The following is a 17,127-nucleotide window of genomic DNA, read 5'->3' as shown; positions in this document are numbered from 1 at the left end:
ACATCGTTCATCAAGATTGTCAATATGTTATCCGATAATTTTTGCGTTTTCCGCTAATATATTTATATATAGTTATTAAGCACAACATGGCGTGACATACTTTAAAGTAAATTTTTACTAATTTCTAAGTTTGTGCCAGCTCCAGATCATTAATATATTATAGAGGATATAAAATACTATAGAAATGTTAAGTTTGAAAATATCGGATAGAATAGAACAAGAGTTATGACTAATTTTCTAAATTTTTGCGTTTTCCAATAATATATTCATATATAGTTATTAAGCACAACATGGCGTGACATACTTTAAAGTAAATTTTTACTAATTTCTAAGTTTGTACCACCTCCAGATCTTTGATATATTATAGAGGATATAAAATACTATAGAACTGTTAAGTTTAAAAATATCGGATAGAATAGAACAAGAGTTATGACTAATTTTCTAAATTTTTGCGTTTTCTGATAATATATTCATATATAGTTATTAAGCATAACATGGCGTGACATATTTAAAGTAAATTTTTACTAATTTCTAAGCTTGTGCCAACTCCAAATCTTTGATATACTATAGAGGATATAAAATACTATAGAAATGTTAAGTTTGAAAATATCGGATAGAATAGAACAAGAGTTATGACTAATTTTCTAAATTTTTGCGTTTTCCGATAATATATTTATATATAATTATTAAGCACAACATGGCGTGACATACTTTAAAGTAAATTTTTACTAATTTCTAAGTTTGTGCCACCTCCAGATCTTTGATATATTATAGAGGATATAAAATGCTATAGAACTGTTAAGTTTAAAAATATTTGAGTGAATAGATCAAGAGTTATGACTATATTTCTAAATTTTGCGGTTTTCCCTAATTTATTTATATATAATTATAAAGCCAAGCATTGCGTCGCATAACTTTAAAGTAAATTTTTTCTTTTTTCTAAGTTAGTGCTACCTCCAGATCTTTGATATATTATAGAGGATATAAAATACTATAGAAATGTTAAGTTTGAAAATATCGGATAGAATAGAACAAGAGTTATGACTAATTTTCTAAATTTTTGCGTTTTCCGTTAATATATTCATATATAGTTATTAAGCACAACATGGCGTGACATACTTTAAAGTAAATTTTTACTAATTTCTAAGTTTGTGCCACCTCCAGATCTTTGATATATTATAGAGGATATAAAATACTATAGAACTAATAAGTTTAAAACTATCGGATAGAATAGAACAAGAGTTATGACTAATTTTCTAAATTTTGCGCGCTAAAATATTTATATATAATTATTAAGCACAACATGGCGTGACATATTTAAAGTAAATTTTTACTAATTTCTAAGCTTGTGCCACCTCCAAATCTTTGATATACTATAGAGGATATAAAATACTATAGAAATGTTAAGTTTGAAAATATCGGATAGAATAGAACAAGAGTTATGACTAATTTTCTAAATTTTTGCGTTTTCCGATAATATATTCATATATAGTTATTAAGCACAACATGGCGTGACATACTTTAAAGTAAATTTTTACTAATTTCTAAGTTTGTGCCACCTCCAGATCTTTGATATACTATAGAGGATATAAAATACTATAGAATTGTGAAGTTTAAAAATATCGGATAGAATAGAACAAGAGTTATGACTAATTTTCTAAATTTTTGCGTTTTCTGATAATATATTCATATACAGTTATTATGTCGACCATGGCGTCCATATATTTAAAGTAAATTTTTTCTTCTTTCTAAGTTTGTGCCACCTCAGATCTTTGATATATTATAGAGGACATAATATAGTTAGAATTGTAAAGTTTAAAATATTTGAGTGAATAGAAGAGTTATGACTAATTTTCTAAATTTTGCGGTTTCCTAATTTATTTATATATATTATAAAGCCAAGCATCGCGTCATAACTTTAAAGTAAATTTTCCTTTTTTCTAAGTTAGTGCTACCTCCAGATCTTTGATATATTATAGAGGATATAGAATACTATAGAATTGTTAAGTTTAAAAATATTTGAGTGAATAGATCAAGAGTTATGACAATATTTCTAAACTTTGCGGTTTTCCCCTAATTTATTTATATGTAATTATTAAGCCAAGCATGTCGTCACATAACTTTAAAGTAAATTTTTTCTTATTTCTAAGTTTGTGCTACCTCCAGATCTTTGATATATTATAGAGGATATAAAATACTATAGAATTGTTAAGTTTAAAAATATTTGAGTGAATAGATCCAGAGTTATGACTATATTTTTAAATTTTGCGGTTTTCCACTAATTTATTTATATGTATTTATTTATTTGAATTTTTTTTTGTTTCTAAGTTTGTGCCTCCTCCAAATCTTTGTTATTTTATAGAGGATATGAAATACTTTAGAATTGTGAAGTTTAAAAAAATCTGAGAAAATAGATCAAGAGAAAATAGAAAATTGAAAGTAGATCTAAATTTTCTTGTGAATTTTTATAGCTTGATTTTAAGCGATGGAATCTAGTGGAGCCACACTCCACTGTTGATTGTGGTGCACATTGTGATGCCAATTAGATGTTTGAAACGACAGGACATTTGAGAAAAATGGTATGTTTACAGTTTGGTTAAAGTTGCTGATTTGGACTGTTATGGAATTAGTTTTCAACACCACATAGTTTGAATAAGAGCGAGAGAATCTTTGATTGTGTGCATTTTTTATGGAGGAATGTTATAAGCAAAACTTGTGCAAATACCAACATTATTTATGTGTAGTATTATTCGCGATCTATTTGGACCAAGACATTTATAAACGATGGCAGTGAAAAAGTTTGACTCAAGGAGATGCCTACAGTTAACTTCTGTAAATGCTTGAGGTGAATGCTTCTTCATGTTTCTATTTCTAAGTAAATCTTGATTTAAAAAAATGATCTAGCAATGCAATTTAATGTGCATGCAAGTCATTTCGTCCATCTTTTCAACTAATTGCAATAATTTTTCTCATAGGTTTTTCGTGTTACTGATAATAATTGTGAAGAGCTCAAGGTATTTGAGATTCAGAAGCAAAGAATGCTCATCATGTTCGATCATCAGTAAAGTGGATTGTTGAAGTTCAAATAGGAAGATGAAGCATAACTAAAAGCAGAAAATTTTGCTGAAAGATTTTGTCAAGTGATTGCATAGTAAAATGGAAGGTTGTGGATGATTTTTGAATATGACTGAAGAATTGATAAACTAGCAGGTAATGTATTTTAGTAAACATAGTCACTGCTAGTGTGTTTTACGGGAATACATTACCTAAAAGAATAAGGAGAATTATATAGTTAGGAAGCCTCGAAATGGTGTCAGCTAAAATGTTGGCATGAATTCTAAGTCATTTCCATGCAATTATTTCACAACTTTATGATTTGGATTGATTACCTGAAAAGCAATTTGTACTATCTTATCAACTGACAAGAAATAGGTATTTGTTAAGAACAAAATTTTTTGTTTCATTTGACAAATCTCTAATGAAGGTTGGTATCATTGTTAGCAGCCTTTCATTAGTAAAAACTGCTGCGTTTTTCCAATCAATCTTTTTATGAAATGGTAGTACCCAGCCAATACTAGGAATGAGAGGAATGCAACTTGACTGTACGGCATCAAGGAAATGATAGGAACCAAGATGTATGCCACAAGGAATAAGGAGTTCGTTGTATCTGAAAAATTAGTTCATAATAATGTACTTTGATGCAAAGTAGATGACCACAAAGATAAACACAGTAATTGGATTATGTGGTTGTCCTTTTTCAAAAAATGGTTATGATCAGCTATTAGTGTTATAGGTTTAAACATGCAATAGTGTCTTAAGCTTTTAGAATGAGCAATGATGTCAGTTTGTTGAAGTAATGTGCCTGAGCCAAGTAGTAATAAGTTCTTCTTTAGCCAATAAAATTTTTTTCTTTGCCGTGTAAATATGAAGTAAACGTGACTTAGCAAAAATTATCAGGTGAAAGTACCTGTATATTATCATGATCACAATGATCATCTTTAACATCTTTCCAATTATGAGCATGTTTGCAAGTTGTTAGCATTAAAATGTTTTTATTATTAAATTATGAATTTGATGAAGAGATGTTCGAGTATCTCTCCCAACGTTATGGAGATATCTTTAGCCCTTAAAGTCTATATGAATTTTTGTTGAAAGGGAAGATTTCAGTCACCAGTTGTGTGTTAGTGGTTTTGGTTTACACTAATTTTTTATTATGATCAGGTAAAATTGGATAAAATGATTGGAATTGGTGGATGTTTGTTTATAGATGTATTGAAACAAGCCGTTGATTAACAATTCAGTAAGAACTGCAATGTATATGGAGTGAACTGTATAGTCTACTGTTCATGGAAGAAAGCTGTATGTTAGGAAAGGGATCACTTTTGTGATTTCTAAAACGTACTTAGGCAGGTTCAGTTAGATGATGTGGATTTTATACTGTTGTTAAAGGATTTATTGTTCTCAATTTTGAAGTAAAATGTTGAGGTGGATGAAATTGTAGAAAAGTGAGATGAAAAAGTAGAGTGTGTTTTTTGTATTATATTGTAATAGACATATAATTATGGCCCATGTTGTTTGCATGTGGAAAAAATGTAACGTTAGTTCATATGTAAAGGAAAAGGAAAAGTATTGAGATCGTTTATTAAATACACGAGATGTATTGCCTACTTACATATTCTATACGATGATAAAAAATGTTTGCAAAATTTGATGAATTTTGATGCTATTGACGTATGGAACATGTGACGAGTTTTGTCCAATAGGATTTGATGTTAGTTTGAATTAGTTTACCGTTTTTATCACGCGCGATTTTACAAAAATTCTTAGGTAGGTAGGGCCGACATACTTTTTATCAGAAAGATTATGAAAAATATTATATTATATAGATAAGTATGAAGATTTATAGTATAGGAGTGAGTTTACAGATGTGTGTTTGTTTGAAATATTTGTGAAAAGTGGTTTCTGTAAGTCGGCAAGTTGATAAATGTCGAAGAGTTTGTTGTAAACGTGGGCAACGAAACCGGACAATGTTCTGTTATTGAAGGTACGTTGGTTTGATAAAGTAAGGAAAAGTTGAAGGCATGTTATTTAAAATAAGTTAAAAGTTTGAAGTGGTGTGGAAACTGCTGTAAATTGTATAATATGTTGACTGAAATGAAGATATGGTAGGGCATGTTCCGCCATTTTGGAAGTCTTGTCTAGAGAAATATGTGAAGATGTAAGATAACATTGTTAAAGATTTGGGAGTGGAAGAAGTAAGACTACTGTCAAGGAGTATATCAAATAAAAACGTTGCGTTTGTCTTGGAGAAGTTATGGAGAAGCAGGGGAAGGGAAAAGCTTAGTTTGGCTGGTATAATATAAAGAAAAAATATTCATGTAATTTGTAAACTGACGGGTTTATTGGGAGTTTGTGTTTTTATAAAATAGTTTGAAGATCTTTGTAAGTAGGTAAGAGGTAAGGTAACTGCTTAAAGAATTTTAGATGTTTATTCAAACAAATGTGTGTTTGGTGTGAATGATTTTCAATGTAAAAGTAGGAGTAAATTATTTATTGTAATTATTTAAAAGAAATAAAGATGTTTGTGTTATTATTAGAGGCTTATGAAAATGTAGGAGATGTTTGGAGAAAACGCAAGATGTATTACATAAGGGAAGATAAGGAAGTTGGTAAAGTTGAAGAAAAAAAATTAATGTGTAATGGTTTGTTTGAATTGTAATTGTGTAAATGGATGTTGAGGTAATAGAGTTTATTGTTTGATGTAACGTTAAAATATAAGTGAACATGATATAAGGAGGATGCTTGGATTTTTTAAACTTTGTCGTAATGAGGATTGAGTTGATTGAAAACATTTGTACATGAAACATTGAGATTTGAAGATTGAATTAAATATTTGTGGAAATCTACATTATGGTATATTGGTAACACACATGAAATGAGGTTAAATTTTGTTTTATTTTGAATGTATGGCACAAATGTTTGGGAATGAGATTTGAGGAGTTGACTTTTGTGATATGTCAATTGGCTAATGTGTTTTGTAAGTAAGTAAGAAAAAAGATTGTTTAGTTTAAGTTGAGATAGTTTTAGTTTGAGTAGTGTTTTGATCATTGTCTTAAAGGTTTGGAAAATGTGGATGTTTTTTAATTGACTTTTGACATAGATGATTGTCATAAACATATTTCATGATAGGAAAAGTGTTAGAAACAAGCGGCACAAATTCATTGTTTTGTGGAAGTATTTATTATGATTTACTTTCAGTTTTTGATGATTTGAAAATTTTTAAATATTTTGTTTTGGTTGTGGTTATCACAAATGGGGAAAAGTGAAATGGTTGTTTGACTTTTTGAAGGGAAATGGAAAGAGTTTAATGTCTATTTATATAACAGTAAGGAAAAAGTTGTTTAAAAAAGAAATTTTATTATTAAGTGTGTTGACTTGAATTTAATAAATGTTGAGTGTAAGGGATGTTATAATTATTTATGATGGTAAATGTTGTATTGTGATTTCAGGTGCAAGAAGTGTTTAACAAGAACCTCATGAAAAAATGACGAAGAAAAGTTGTATATAAATGTGTTTGGTGAAAAAATGGTTGTGGTTATGAACAAGATCATGAAAATTTGTAGTTGAGGTAAGTATGTTTAAGTATGGTGTATTTTAGGGGAGGGAAGTTTTGTGGCAAGAAATATTTAAGGGTTTTAAGATTGAAGAAAGTTTTGATTAAGTAAAATAAGGGAGAGTTAAGAAATAAGTAATATGCAGGAAATGTTATAATATATTGGGATTAAAATGTGGTTGATATATGTTTGTGCATGTAGTTTATCGAAGTTAAATTAGTCTTGAGAAGGAATGTTGGTTTGACTGATGCTTGAAAAAGCATAGTGGTAGTCATCTTAAGAGTGAAAAGTTTCATTTTGATTTCGAAACATCAGTCAAGAAAAACCATCCTTTTTGAGACTAATAACCTGGACAATGTACAGCTACAAACATGTAACGATACTCCCAGGTTCAAACCATTTAGTTTAAGTTTTCTTTTACTATGATGAGTAATGCTAAGGTTGTCAACAAAGGGAGTATTTGGACTAATGTCGTCTAAGGATTGAACTAACTGGGAGGAATAACATGATGTTAGGGATATGGGAATGACAGTCGATTTTAATATAAATGGAAGATATAAATGGCAAAATTTGTATGCTAGATTTGGGTTCAAATCATCTAGTTTAAAAGATTTTGATAAGTGAACTTGTATGTATATAATGTAAAAGATGGTATGTTCAGTAAGTGTTTATTGGAGTTAGATATTAAGAAAGGTTTGTATACAAAAGCCGTATTTGGATGAAAAGAAAAGGTTTGTATGCAGCAGATAGAGTTGGACAAGAAGAAATGGTTTGTATGCAGCGGATAGAGTTGGAAATGAAGTAAGCAAGAACTGTTTATGATCAATAAAGAGTTTATTAAATATTAGATGAAAAGTGTTTAATTGTAATGGTGGGAAGTAGTGGGGGTGTCGATTTAATTATTTTTTATGCTTATGAGGGGTTGGAAAGGCATATAAGTTTTATGTAATGGGTAGTTGTCAACATGACCTGTGTGGTCTAGTGGCTGATGTTCCTGTGTATGATGCTGATGATGTTGGTTCAAATCCTGGTTGGGTCAATGAAGATGTTGATGTGAACCTGATGTTGTGATGAACCCATGGTTAGCTGAGGCACAGTGAAGGAAGTATCTAACTGTCTGAAGAACAGATAAGAAGAACGCATTGATGTGATAAAACCCCGGGTTAGCTGAGGCACAGTGAAGGAAGTATCTAACTGTCTGAAGAACAGTAAGTATAAACTCACAAGGGGTCATGCAAGACTCAACAACACCTGGGAGACTATGTCATCCCATGGTGAGGAGGTATCCCAAAATGCACAGAGGTAAGGTAATAAGGTAAGGTGGGTAAGTGGTAAGGTAGGTAAGGTAAGGTGGGGTAAGGTAGTGGTAAGGTAAGGTAAGGTAAGTGGGTAAAGTAAAAGGGTAAGGTAAGGTGGGTAAGGTAAGGTAAGGTGGGTAAAGATGGGTAAGGTAAGTGGAGTAAGGTAAGGTAAGGTAAGGTAAGGTAAGGTAAGGTAAGGTAAGGTAAGGTAAGGTAAGGTAAGGTAAGGTAAGGTAAGGTAAGGTAAGGTTTCCCTTTTTTGGTGCGTTTTTTCGTCACTTTAATTTTTTATTTTTTCTTGACTTCTAACATCTTGAAGTTGATTGAAGACCTATTAAATCCTAAAAAAAAAGCAAGAAACAACATGAAGATGGACTTCTTAAAACTCTTAAGGTTGAGTGTCTAAGACTGGCAAAAAGTATTTTTGTAAAATACAAGCCAATTTAACAATTTTCAAACATTTATATTAAATAATATTACTTTATACTTAGTGTTTGAAAAAAGACTATAATTCTACGACCAACGATAACTCAAATATTAAATTTATTAGACACGGCATTTGTTCAGGTTCTCCTTTCTTATGAGTGTTCGACGCTATTTCTTAATTTTCGGTCTACCTTTCACATTTTAAAAAAATTTGCCACATTGTCTTCAGTTCAAGAAGCAAAAACACATGCCACGTTTCTTTTAACTCATACTATGTAATTTTTGAATGATTTGTACTTCGAAAGTCTTTTGCGTTCAATACTTTGATCAGAAACAAATTGTTATGTAGCTGCTGTATTCACAAAACCACGAAGAAAATCAGTTGGCGTTTTTCAAGGCATAACGCGTCTTAACCATTTGGAAGGCCTTGCCCTCGAGTTTCGTGCAATCTATTCCTTCAGTTTATATTTAATCGGCTAGATTCCCTTGTTCACACGAGTAACATGAACGTAAAACAACAGGCTTTTCTTTCCATAGATCGATGAAACATCACACGTTAAACACAGGCATGTATAATATAAACGCAATAAAGTTAAAATATTTGAAAATCGCCACAATACCTTATCTGCTACGATGTATTTTCTTCGCGTTTCTTGGGCGAAAGAACGATATTCCGATAATCCAATTCTCATTCCCAACATTTACAACGACTCTTCAAAAGGCCAATGCTTCTTCCTCGCGGTATTCAAGCTCTACCATCAACCAACTTTCAAGACAATCTTCCGATCGACTCCAACTCAGCGACCAAATGACTCGGCTGCCTTCAACACGTCCTTTTAACCACATTCTGACAAAAGACAGGAAGCAATTAATGAACACAATGAATGACGCACATGCAAATATCAACAACTATGACCAGAACGTTTAATTACGTCATTCTTTACAAATCTATTGTTTTCGCAATAAGGTTACTTCTACAAATTTCCATTGTTTTTTAGGCACTATATGATGCAAATCAACTAAAACCAACATTCATTTCAATTTTATCCGGAAGTCTAGTCTTCAAAAGTACACGACTTGCAAATAAATCAAAACGTAGAAAAATAGATTATTTGCCTAACGTCTACATCTTTCAAATCTTCAACGATTGTTCTTACCTTCTTTTATATCTATAACTTCTTCGGGGTAAAGGTTAACACTCTAAAAGGAATATATAGAGTTCATGCACGTTAATCACCCAAAGACTATAGTTAATGCACCTAACTCCTAAAGACTATAGTTCACGAAAATAACACCCAAAGAGTATAGTACACGAAAATAACAACCAAAGACTATAGTACACGAAAATAACACCCGAAGACTATCGTACACGAAAATAACACCCAAAGACTAGAGCCCACGAAAATAACACCCAAAGAATATAGTACACGAAAATAACAACCAAAGACTATAGCTCAAGAAAATAACGCCCAAAGACTATAGCTCACGAAAATAACAACCAAAGACTATAGCTCAAGAAAATAACAACCGAAGACTATAGTACACGAAAATAACAACCAAAGACTATAGTACACGAAAATTACACCCAAAGACTAAAGTACACGAAAATAACAACCAAAGACTATAGTACACGAAAAAAACACCCAAAGACTATAGTTCACGAAAATAATACCCAAAGACTATAGTACACGAAAATAACACCAAAGAATATAGCTCACAGAAAATAACAACCAAAGACTATAGTACACGAAAAAAAGACTATAGTTCACGAAAATAATACCCAAAGACTATAGTACACGAAAATAACACCCAAAGAATATAGCTCACGAAAATAACACCCAAAGACTATAGTACACGAAAATAACAACCAAAGACTATAGCTCACGAAAATAACAACCAAAGACTATAGCTCACGAAAATAACACCCAAAGAGTATAGTAAACGAAAATAACACCCAAAGACTATATAGTACACGAAAATAACAACCAATGGCTATAGAGTTCACGAAAAAACACCCAAAGAGTATAGTAAACGAAAATAAGACCCAAAGACTATAGTACACGAAAATAGCAACCAAAGACTATAGCTCACGAAAATAACAACCAAAGACTATAGCTCACGAAAATAACAACCAAAGACTATAGCTCACGAAAATAACAACCGAAGACTATAGTACACGAAAATAACAACCAAAGACTATAGTACACGAAAATTATACCCAAAGACTAAAGTACACGAAAATAACAACCAAAGACTATAGTACACGAAAAAACACCCAAAGACTATAGTTCACGAAAATAATACCCAAAGACTATAGTACACGAAAATAACACCCAAAGAATATAGCTCACGAAAATAACACCCAAAGACTAAAGTACACGAAAATAACACCCAAAGACTATAGTACACGAAAATAACAACCAAAGACTATAGCTCACGAAAATAACAACCAAAGACTATAGCTCACGAAAATAACAACCAAAGACTATAGCTCACGAAAATAACAACCAAAGACTATAGCTCACGAAAATAACACCCAAAGACTATAGTTGAAAAAACACCCAAAGACTATAGTTCACGAAAATAATACCCAAAGACTATAGTACACGAAAATAACACCCAAAGACTATAGCTCACGAAAATAACAACCAAAGACTATAGTACACGAAAATAACACCCAAAGACTATAGCTCACGAAAATAACAACCAAAGAGTATAGTTCACGAAAATAACACCCAAAGACTATAGTACACGAAAATAACACCCAAAGAGTATAGTTCACGAAAATAACACCCAAAGACTATAGCTCACGAAAATAACACCCAAAGACTATATAGTACACGAAAAAAACACCCAAAGACTATAGTTCACGAAAATAATACCCAAAGACTATAGTTACACGAAAATAACACCCAAGACTATAGCTCACGAAAATAACACCAAAGACTATAGTACACGAAAATAACAACCAAAGACTATAGCTTAAGAAAATAACAACCAAACACTATAGCTCACGAAAATAACAACCAAAGACTATAGCTCACGAAAATAGCACCCAAAGACTATAGTTCACGAAAATAACAACCAAAGAGTATAGCTCACCAAAGACTATAGCTCACGAAAATAACACCCAAAGACTATATAGTACACGAAAAAAACACCCAAAGACAATAGTTCACGAAAATAATACCCAAAGACTATAGTACACGAAAATAACACCCAAAGACTATAGCTCACGAAAATAACACCCAAAGACTATAGTACACGAAAATAACAACCAAAGACTATAGTACATGAAAATAACACCCAAAGACTATAGTACACGAAAATAGCAATCAAAGACTATAGCTCACGAAAATAACACCCGAAGACTATAGTACACGAAAATAACTACCAAAGACTATAGCTCACAAAAATAACAACCAAAGACTATAGTACACGAAAATAACACCCAAAAAGTATAGCTCACGAAAATAGCAACCAAAGACTATAGCTCACGAAAATAACACCCAAAGACTATAGTACACGAAAATAACATCCAAAGACTATAGTACACGAAAATAACAACCAAAGACTATAGCTCACGAAAATAACAACCAAAGACTATAGCTCACGAAAATAACAACCAAAGACTATAGCTCACGAAAATAACACCCAAAGACTATAGTACACGAAAATAACAACCAAAGACTATAGTACACGAAAATAACAACCAAAGACTATATATAGCTCACGAAAATAACAACCAAAGACTATAGCTCACGAAAATAACACCCAAAGAGTATAGTACTCGAAAATAACACCCAAAGACTATAGTACACAAAAATAAAACCCAAAGACTATAAGTTCACGAAATAACAACCAAAGACTATAGCTACGAAAATAACAACCAAAGACTATAGCTCACGAAAATAACACCCAAAGACTATAGTACACAGAAATAACAACCAATGACTATAGAGTTCACGAAAAAACACCCAAAGAGTATAGTAAACGAAAATAAGACCAAAGACTATAGTTCACGAAAATAACACCCAGAGTATAGCTCACAAAGACCTATAGCTCACAGAAATAACACCCAAAGACTATAGCTCACGAAAATAACAACCAAAGACTATAGTACACGAAAATAACACAAAGACTATAGCTCACGAAAATAACAAAAGACTATATAGTACACGAAAATAACAACCAAAGACTATAGAGCTCACGAAAAAACACCCAAAGAGTATAGTAACACGAAATAACACCCAAAGACTATAGTAAACGAAAATAGCACCCAAAGGTATAGTTCACGAAAATAACACCCAAAGACTGTAGCTCACGAAAATAACATAAAGACTATATAATACACGAAAAAACACAAAGACTATAGTTCTGAAAATAATACCCAAAGACTATAGTACACGAAAATAACACCCAAAGACTATAGCTCACGAAAATAACAACCAAAGACTATAGCTCACGAAAATAACACCCAAAGACTATAGCTCACAGAATATAACACCCAAAGACTATAGCTCACACGAAAATAGCACCAAAAAGTATAGTACACGAAAATAACACCAAAAGACTATATAGTACACGAAAAACACCCAAAGACTATAGTTCACGAAAATAATACCCAAGACTATAGCTCACAAAGACTATAGCTCGAAAATAACACCAAAGACTATAGTACACGAAAATAACAATAAAGACTATAGCTTAAGAAAATAACAATAAAGACTATAGCTCACGAAAATAACAACCAAAGACTATAGCTCACGAAATAACACCCAAAGACTATAGTACACGAAAATAACACCCAAAGACTATAGCTCACGAAAATAACACCCAAAGACTATAGTACACGAAAATAACAACCAAAGACTATAGCTCACGAAAATAATACCCAAAGACTATAGTACACGAAAATAACAACCAAAGACTATAGTACACGAAAATAGCAACCAAAGACTATAGCTCACGAAAATAACACCCAAAGACTATAGTACACGAAAATAACATCCAAAGAGACTATAGTACACGAAAATAACAACCAAAGACTATAGCTCACGAAAATAACAACCAAAGACTATAGCTCACGAAAATAACAACCAAAGAGACTATAGCTCACGAAAATAACACCAAAGACTATATAGTACACGAAAATAACACCAAAGACTATAATTACACGAAAATAACTACCAAAGACTATAGCTCACAAAAATAACAACAAAGACTATAGTACACGAAATAACACCAAAAAAGTATAGTCCCACGAAAATAGCAATAAAAGACTATAGCTCACAGAAATAACACCCAAAGACTATAGTACACGAAAATAACATCCAAAGACTATAGTACACAGAAAATAACAACCAAGACTATAGCTCACGAAAATAACAAAGACTATAGCTCACAGAAAACAACCAAAGACTATAGCTCACAGAAAATAACACCAAAGACTATATAGTACACGAAAATAACAACCAATGGCTATAGAGTTCACGAAAAACACCAAAGAGTATAGTAAGAAAATAAGACCAAAGACTATAGTACAGAAAATAGCAACCAAAGACTATAGCTCACGAAAATAACAACCAAAGACTATAGCTCACCAAAGAGACTATAGCTCACGAAAATAACACCAAAGACTATAGCTCAGAAAATAAAACCAAAGACTATAGCTCACGAAAATAACACCCAAAGACTATAGTACAGAAAATAACACCAAAGACTATATAGTACACGAAAATAACACCCAAAGACTATAGTTCACGAAAATAATACCAAAGACTATAGCTCACGAAAATAACAACCAAAGACTATAGTACACGAAAATAACAAAGACTATAGTACACGAAAATAACAATAAAGACTATAGTACACGAAAATAACAACCAAAGACTATAGCTCACGAAAATAACAACCAAAGACTATAGCTTAAGAAAATAACAACCAAAGACTATAGCTCAGGAAAATAACAACCAAAGACTATAGCTCACGAAAATAACAACCAAAGACTATAGCTCAAGAAAATAACAACCAAAGACTATAGCTCACGAAAATAACACCCAAAGAGACTATAGCTCACGAAAATAACAACCAAAGACTATAGCTCTGAATATAACACCAAAGACTATAGCTCACAAGAAAATAGCACCCAAAGGTATAGTAAACAGAAATAACACAAAGACTATAGTTACACGAAAATAGCACCCAAAGAGTATAGTTCACGAAAATAACACCAAAACTATAGCTCACGAAAATAACACCCAAAGACTATATAATTACACGAAAAAACACCCAAAGAGTATAGACGAAAATAACACCCAAGACTATAGCTCACGAAAATAACAACCAAAGACTATAGTTCACGAAAATAACAACCAAAGACTATAGCTCACGAAAATAACAACCAAAGACTATAGCTCACGAAATAACAACCAAAGACTATAGCTCACGAAAATAACACCAAAGACTATAGCTCACGAAAATAAATAGCACCAAGATATAGAGTACACAAAAAAATAACACCAAAAGACTATATAGTACACGAAAATAACAACCAAAGACTATAGTTCACGAAAATAATACCCAAAGACTATATAGTACACGAAAATAACAACCAAAGACTATAGTACACGAAAATAACAACCAAAGACTATAGTTCACGAAAATAGCACCCAAAGAGTATAGTTCACGAAAATAACACCAAAGACTATAGCTCACGAAAATAACACCCAAAGACTATAGTTCACGAAAAAAAACACCCAAGACTATAGTTACACGAAAATAACAACCAAGAGACTATAGCTCACGAAAATAACAACCAAAGACTATAGTCACGAAAATAACACCCAAAGACTATAGTTACACGAAAAAAACACCCAAAGACTATATAGTACACGAAAATAACCAAAGACTATAGTTCACGAAAATAATACCCAAAGACTATAGTACACGAAAATAACAACCAAAGAGACTAGTACACGAAAATAACACCCAAGACTATAGCTCACGAAAATAACACCCAAAGAGACTATAGTACAGGAATATTTACCTTTACTGTGATATAAATTCACAGTAAAGGTAAATATAATTAATTAAACAATACCAACATATTAAAGTCGACGAAATGCATTGATTTTTTTTTTTAGGGGAAGCGGTTTAATATATTTTCCTGATATCATTGAAATTGTCCACGATCATCATTGTTTTACGATATATAAGTATTTGTATGTTTAGTTTGAGTAAAAGTAAACTAAAATTGATATTTTCAACCTTGTTCGATATATTTTGAAAAATGGGAAATCTCATTATGGATATAGTATGCAAAAAATTTGCATAATGAAAATTTTATAATCATAACCAAAAGATGAGGAGTAAGATTTATTTTATTTTCTTTAACTATAAATTTAGTGATTATTTGCTTATTTTTAGAATGAGTAGAAAGTCTACATATTCGATTTGATAATATCAATGTTGACGAATTTGAGATCAGTAAAACAGCCAAAGACTATAGTACAACAAAATTACACCCAAAGACTATAAACACGAAAATAACAACCAAAGACTTTAAGACTATAGTACACGAAAATAACAACCAAAGACAAATAGCTCACGAAAATAACAACCAAAGACTATAGTACACAGAAAATAACACCCAAGACTATAGCTCACGAAAATAACAACCAAAGACTATAGTACACGAAAATAACACCCAAAGAGTATAGAGTACACGAAAATAACACCCAAAGACTACAGTTCACGAAAATAACACCCAAAGACTTTAGTTCACGAAAATAACACCCAAAGACTATATTGCACGAAATTAACACCCAAAGACTATATTTCACGAAAATAACACGCAAAGACTATAGTACACGAAAATAACAACCAAAGACTATAGTACACGAAAATAACACCCAATGACTATAGTTCACGCACCTAACTCCCAAAGACTATAGTTCATGCACTTTACTCCCAAAGACTATATAGTTGATTATTATAAGTTTTCTTCAAATTACTAACCAAATTTTCGTTTCTTTTTTTGTACTTTCATTGTTTATTCGCTCTGCCATCGAATTCATTGCTCTTCATCGACATTTAAGTAACGGAATTTCTCAAATGTATTTTACATATGCTGTTAAATAAATTCCCCAACGTCACAAAATTTTATTTTTTGTCCAGTTGCAATCGCAGATGTTGACGATCTTCATTTTCTATTAAACGTTTAAATACATCGGCAATCAAATGACACGTCTTTCGGTAATTCGCAGAAATTTAAGGATATTTATGGCACCAACTTTACTTTGCTTTACTGCATGCCTTTCCCCAACCAAATATATTTTTGAACAGATTATACTACTTCTTTCATTTTTGTCGTCTTGTTTAACTTTGTACGAAAGTCAAGTGTTTTCCATTATGCCTCGTACTTTGTAAGTACCACAAATCTTTTGAACACGTTAAATATGTTGCTTGTTTGTGTGTTGTCTTGTTGAACTTCGTTAGAAAGATAATTGTTTCTCATGACGCTTCGTAGTTTATTATTGTCAAAACATGAATTGAATAACATCTTTAAGCATCGTTTATGAATGTCATTAGTTACACATCATGTTTGTTTTTGCATTCAATGTTGGAACAAATTACCTGATGTCCAACAAATTTAATCCTAAGAACAATAGGTAGTGTTCCTTAACCAAAGAACTGTCTTCCCTTTACACAAAGGAAGACAAAAAAGTACACATAAAGGTAGACAAAAAGGTGAACAAAGTAGACATATGAAGTGACGACTTAAT

At 31.6% G+C, this 17,127-nt stretch overlaps 2 long non-coding RNA genes across 4 annotated transcripts; one reads left to right on the top strand and one right to left on the bottom strand.

Moving 5' to 3' along the window:
• Positions 1–2,288: 2,288 nt before the first annotated feature.
• LOC124452975 lies at positions 2,289–7,724 on the top strand. Of its 2 annotated transcripts, none has more exons than XR_006950924.1 (4): positions 2,289–2,579; positions 2,745–2,845; positions 2,976–3,210; positions 5,598–7,724. It is a non-coding gene; the product is annotated as an uncharacterized LOC124452975 (long non-coding RNA). The 2 variants fall into 2 exon arrangements; XR_006950923.1 differs by having other exon boundaries at positions 2,290–2,579; positions 2,976–5,044.
• Positions 7,725–8,213: 489 nt separating this feature from the next.
• Positions 8,214–16,375, bottom strand: LOC124453733. Of its 2 annotated transcripts, XR_006951173.1 has the most exons (4): positions 16,361–16,375; positions 9,499–9,541; positions 8,962–9,188; positions 8,214–8,256 (listed from the first exon to the last, which is right to left on the bottom strand). It is a non-coding gene; the product is annotated as an uncharacterized LOC124453733 (long non-coding RNA). The 2 variants fall into 2 exon arrangements; XR_006951172.1 differs by lacking the exon at positions 16,361–16,375 and having other exon boundaries at positions 9,499–9,550.
• Positions 16,376–17,127: the final 752 nt, after the last annotated feature.

This window comes from Xenia sp. Carnegie-2017, unplaced genomic scaffold, assembly GCF_021976095.1.
Source record: "Xenia sp. Carnegie-2017 unplaced genomic scaffold, XeniaSp_v1 HiC_scaffold_25, whole genome shotgun sequence".
Taxonomy (NCBI): domain Eukaryota; kingdom Metazoa; phylum Cnidaria; class Anthozoa; order Malacalcyonacea; family Xeniidae; genus Xenia; species Xenia sp. Carnegie-2017.
This window is presented reverse-complemented; position numbering and strand designations above follow the sequence as displayed.